Here is a 6,000-nt window from a genome sequence, read left to right as displayed (position 1 = left end):
TATTATGAAATGTTTGAATGTAGTGGTTTACAGTTTCAGTAGTAACAGGTATTCTAATTCATGCTTAATGGTATCTTAAAGTATGAGATTTCATATCTCAGGCTAGGACAATACTACTAGAGCCCAAATCCTCAATATTACCCCAGAGCATCAGGCAGCTGCTGCAGGAGCAACCTGAGAGGGAACATTGAACCGTGTCACCATTGCAGCTTTGAAGGACACATGTAACTCAATACCCTAGTCATTCAGAACAGTTGACACTGTGGTATTATTAAGCCTACTGCTCACAGAAGCTGAAGTCAGTTGGGTGCTCTTATTTATAGTGGGGACTCTTCCACCAACAGTCTCATCAGTATTCCTCATTGGCCTCAGCAGAATAATGAAACACTTGAGAGCAAATATACAACCCAACAAACCACAGCTGAATGCCAAGACTGCAAATATTTCCACAGCTACTTTGAATTTGCCTTTGGTGCTCAGGTAAGCAATGACAAAAGAGATGCAGACGATGAAAAAGACCAGCATCTCAAAGGTTAAGCATTTTCTTTCATAGTAATTATTTGGCAACTGGCAAGCAACAAAGGTTGTAAGAAAGCATAGCAAGGCCAGGAAGACATCAATCCCAAACACAGATTTGGGAAAATTCTATAGAACCTTCATCACATTCCAGAATAATCTTTATATTTCAAGATTCTATGTTCTTGTACACTCTTGGAGGCTCCAATACTAAGTAGGCTATGAGTATGAAGATCTCAACTAGAACAGAGATTAGCACAATGATTTTTTGATAAAGGAAGTGGATGGATAGGAGCCGGGCTTTGGATATAGAAATTCTGCAGGTTAAAAACAGTGAAATCGTCTTTCCAAGAATGCAAGACAGACAAAGAGAAAAGCCCACTCACTGCCAAAGTGACATGGCGGGTCATGCAGGACCAGTTGTTCAGCTTGCCAATGAAAAGCATGGAAGATGGCAGTGTGATGACAAGAGAAAGCTGAATGAGAAAGCTCAGCTCCCAGTCATTGGCGTTCACAAGTGGAGTATGCCTGTGTATCACGTACACAATTGTGACTGCCAAGACCACAAGCACCCCAAAGATAGGGAGAATGGCAAGCAGGAATCCCAGGGCCTCATTGTAAACAAGGAATTCCACCTCTTTTGGCATGCACTCACTCTTTTATGCATTTGACCAATAATCGTCACCACATTGTTCACACTCCCTTTGCCCTAATGAATAAAGAACAGAGGATTAATTCTGAGCAGTCAAAGACTTAGGGCAGGACTCATTGAGATCCCTTTATACAGAATATACAAAATCTAGAAAGAAAAAGGAAGGAAGGAAGGAAGGAAGGAAGGAAGGCAGGAAGGAAGAAAAAGGGAGAAAGAAAGAAAGGAAGGAAGGAAGAGGAAATAAACAGCAATACAATCGTCTTAGAGTGTGCAACCAATATTACATATTGAGAATTATTTTTAGTTGTGGGAAGGTGGTCTGCCTTCTTGGTTTCAGCCTTTCCTATATGGGCCTTTTCCAGTAAGATGCCTCTTTTCTTTCTCTTCCCATTATCCCATTGAGAAGGGAGGTGTGTATCCTCATAAACCTGAGAATCCACAAATGGCTTACCATGGATGAGAAAATTAAAGCTACTCAGGTGAAACAATCAAGAGAATTGTGAGAAGGCTGATTAAAATACAAGTGTTTTCAGTCTTCCATTCAACATTACTGCCACCTAATGAAGGGAATCTTGTCTTTGTTCCTTCAGCTTTCCCCTCCCTACCCTCCAGAGGCTGATTCCAGAGAACAAGCATGAAGGACTGAGAATAAGAAGGGAAACAACAGTCCCTGGGAAACTCAGTCAGTTAAGATTCTGACTTTGGCTCAGGTCACGATCCCACAGTTTGTGGGTTTGAGCCCTGTTTTGGGCTCTTTGCTGACAGCTCAGAGCCTAGAGTCTGCTTCAAACTCTGTGTCTCCCTCTCTCTCTGCCCCTCCCCAGCTCTTCTCACGCTCTCTCACACACAAGTAAATCAACAAGCATTTAAAACAGTTTTTTTTAAAGAAAGGAAACAAAACCAAAAACAACTGTGTTGACAAAGTTCCATGGGAGTGTGTTACAATGTAAGAAAAAGGTATTTGAGATGAATTCATAGTAAATTATCAAATGGATCACTTTAATGTTCTTTCAAATGTACAGGTGATGATTGAAATTCCCTTTTAACTACTTCTCACTGCTGGACTAGACTTCTCTTGCTAAAACTCTTCAGAGACTGAGTCATGTGAGGTTCAGGGAGTTGTTCAGGTTACACTGTGCTTATTTTCTATTTGGGGAATTTTTACATTTTTAAAAATTCTTGAAATAAATTGTTATGGAGGGCCTTTGGGCAAGGATAAGTACAGCTTTTGAGTTATCTTTAAAGATAGAGATAAGCAGAGATAAAAGTATACCTACTCCAAGATGCTTCATAAAGGTAAGCAACCAAACCCAGCCAAAATCCTGGCATGAAGAGCAGAAATTCAGCAGGTTGTGGAAAAGAATTCGTGGAGCACTAAAGAATTCATCTGTAAAATTCATCTTACAAACCTTGAGTAATTATGGCCCTAATTCCATTGTCTTTGGGGATGGAATTCTAGGTCTTATAGTTCCAAACTGAGATAATTCAGTAGAACACAGAACTGTAATTCACCTATTTTTCCAATTATTCACAATTTTTTTACATAAATAATAGTTAATGTATTTTAGAAATTGAAATAATTTTAAGTACTTTTTATGAAGCCATTTATTCACATTTCACATTTCATTTTTAAAAATTTTCTTCTGTTAAATCCTTTCTGTTAAATTCCCAACAGTAGCAGCTTCAGAACTGAAACCCAACATTATGGGTTTTTTTCACACTGCACAGAATATCCAACAGTTCAAAGGATTGTAATGATTTTTGTTACAAGTTGTTTACACGTATTTATAAAGATAGCTCCTAAACCCCTCTTTACCAAAGCGTGCTTACTCTAATTGTATTTCAATATCAATGAAAAATATGATCATCTCTACCTGGTTCCCGTGACACATGTCCATCAGCACATGGGATGCAGTCAAAGCAACATATTGGTTCCCCTTGACGAATCTCCTTCCGGGTCGCAGGATGACATAGATCAGTACACACTGAGTGGGGAAGCCAGCAAAGACAAATTCAATCAATGCATATAACAAAACCTTTTGTCTCCACTGGAAAAAATAAAAAACACAAAAACAAAAACAAAGAGTTCATGTTTGGATTTCTATTGGCTTTGTGATATCTCAGGAAACCCAGGATAGCTAGGCAAGAATGCCAAAGAGAATGAATGACACCTGGAGAGTCTAGAGAGGAATTTTGCTAAAAGTCAATCTTATGGTTGATTCTAGAAATTCAGATTCACCTTAAAGCTAGCTCTTTCCAACTTTGGGACCTCAGACCAGCCTTCATGCCCATGATAGTCTGGGGAAAGGACAATTTGCCAAAACTGTTTCTGCTTGTGGGGAGCCTGTGACCCCAAGAATTATCTGGAGAGCCTGAAAAAGATTTCTTCTCACAAGGCCATCCCAACATAGTCTGTAAGTTAAAGAGGGTCAGTAGAAAAGAAAAACAAAAGATCTTTTCCATGGGAAAAATTGGCAGGGCAGAAAAGGAAACATGGACAAGGCATGACACTGGAATATTTTCTCACAAAAAGGAGTTTAGAAAGCTCAATGGTAAATGCAGGTCTCCCTTTATATTCTACATGGATATACACCTTCAAACCCGGTACAAATGCAATGTTTATAAATCAGTCTATATCTTAATGTAAATGAAAAGCTTCCTATGTAAAAGGGAGATAAAATGTTGTTTCCATTAAGGAAAGATTTATTTTGAAAAGTGAATAATCATATTTACATTTATTCTGGAAACCAGAATCTTCCTATGTTGGGTTTTGCAGGTGAAATATGAATTAGATAACAATAAAAATATTAAACATCTCTGAGATCAGATATGGTATGGTAATATTACTGAAATATGTATTGTTATCCACAATAGATAGGCTTCTTACAAGGTGTGTGTATGTGTGTGTGACCACTGAATGAACTGGATTTCCTCTCTCCTGACCTAGTCTTCTGAAAAGAGCTCTTTATATACCTTTCTTCGAAAATCATCAGGGGCGCCTGGGTGGCCCAGTCGGTTAAGCGCCCGACTTTGGCTCAGGTCATGATCTCACGGTTCATGGGTTCGAGCCCCGTGCTGGGCTCTGTCCTGACAGCCAGCTCAGAGTCTGGAGCCTGTTTCAGATTCTGTGTCTCCCTCTCTTTCTCTCTGACCCTCCCCTGCTCACACTGTCTCTCTTTCTCTCGAAATAAGTAAAACATTAAAATGTTTCTTGGCGTGTCTGCTAGCTTTTCCTCTAGCTACATTCTCTGTTGTTTCTCTTCACTATCTGGCACCCTCGATCAACCCTTCCTTGAGATGCAGACTCTCTTGGCTTCCATTAGGCCTTTTATTTATTTTTTCAGCTCTACATCCTCCACCTTCCTCATCACTGTGGGCATTTTCTTAGGTTTGTTCCTTAATCCTCTGCTTTTATCTCTTGATATAAAGCAGCTCATTCACTCTTTTTTTTCAACCATCAGTTCTATATAAGAACTCCCAAATTTTGATTTCTACCAACATATCCCACCTGACTTCTAATTCCATATCCGAAACTTCCAACATATCCCTACTTTGCATTTCTACCATCAACTCCAATTCAACATGTCCAAAACGATCCCCATTAACCCTATTCCTCTTCCCAAATTCCCCATTTCTGTCACTGACACCAACATTCTCATCCATAACTTCCAACTTCATCTTGTATTACTTGCATATATATATCCTCCCCTTTACTCAGCTCCATCTGCTCACCAACCTCCAGATTCAGTTTTCCATCATGAGTTAAGTCATATCTGATACTGTCCACTAATTATTTGATGCAGACACTTCCAAGTCCAGTAAGACATCCAGAATGTGACTATTATGTGCCACTTCCATCACATCTATCTTTGTTTCAGCACCCGCATTATTTTGGATTATTTTATTGGTCTTCTAATTGTTTACCTTTTTCTACTCTTATTCACCCCAGCCCACTCCTTCAGCCTATCTGCAACATGGCAGATAATTTTTTTAACCCTAAAAGAGACCATTACTCTCCTCTCTCAAGACTCTTCTGTGGCTCCCCCTTTTCACTCAGTGTTAAAGCCAAAGTCCTGATGTAGCCAATAAGACCCTATGTGATCTACTCTCTCGCCTCTGTTCCTCATCTCCCATTATTCTCCTCCCTCACTTCTAGCCACAGTGACCTCTTTGCAATTTCTACAAAATGCCAACAATGCCCCTACCTCAGGGCCTAGAAGTTGCCATTTCCTCTGCCCAAAATTCTCCTCCCCTAGATAATGCATGGATTCACTTCTCTTTAAGTTTTTATTCAAATGTCACCTCAGTGAGTCCTTCCCTGACCATATAATGTGAAATTATACCCCCTCCTCCATCATTCCCTATCTTAATCCTTACAACTTTTTCTTTACAGCACCATCATCCTTTAAGATAACATAGGGGTATTTCTTGTTTATTGCCTATTTCCTCCCACTGAAATGTTAGTTCTGTTAGTAGAGATTTGTTCTGTTTTGTATAGTGATGTATCCCCAGTTCTTAAGATAGTGTCTAGCATCTATAATATTGTGCTCAATAAATATTGGCTCAGTTAATTAATTGATTTTATTGTAGGTACTGTGAAGGCAGTATTTTGAGGTTGTGTGTGTGTGTGTGTGTGTGTGTGTGTGTTTGCTTTTGTTTTGTATTTCTTTCCCTTTATTTAGTAGTTTGTGAAATAACAGGTTAGTTCCAAAGAATCCTCCAAAGCTGATCAATTTTGGAAGGAGGAGAATATCATTATGAACTTAAGGATTTAAAAATGTGTTTTATTTTACTGCATTTCTTTTCTTTCTTGATGCTCAAATTATCCAATT

The 6,000-nt window shown here is 39.0% G+C and overlaps 1 pseudogene; it reads right to left on the bottom strand.

The window, feature by feature from the left end:
* Positions 1–237: 237 nt before the first annotated feature.
* The window catches only part of LOC144220014 (vomeronasal type-2 receptor 1-like), a 30,241-nt pseudogene continuing 24,478 nt past the window's right edge, over positions 238–6,000 (bottom strand).

The sequence above is a fragment of the Crocuta crocuta genome, unplaced genomic scaffold (assembly GCF_008692635.1).
Source record: "Crocuta crocuta isolate KB4526 unplaced genomic scaffold, BGI_CrCroc_1.0 scaffold19, whole genome shotgun sequence".
NCBI lineage: Eukaryota > Metazoa > Chordata > Mammalia > Carnivora > Hyaenidae > Crocuta > Crocuta crocuta.
The sequence above is the reverse complement of the archived record's forward strand: the minus strand, read 5'-3'. Positions and strand labels throughout refer to the sequence as shown.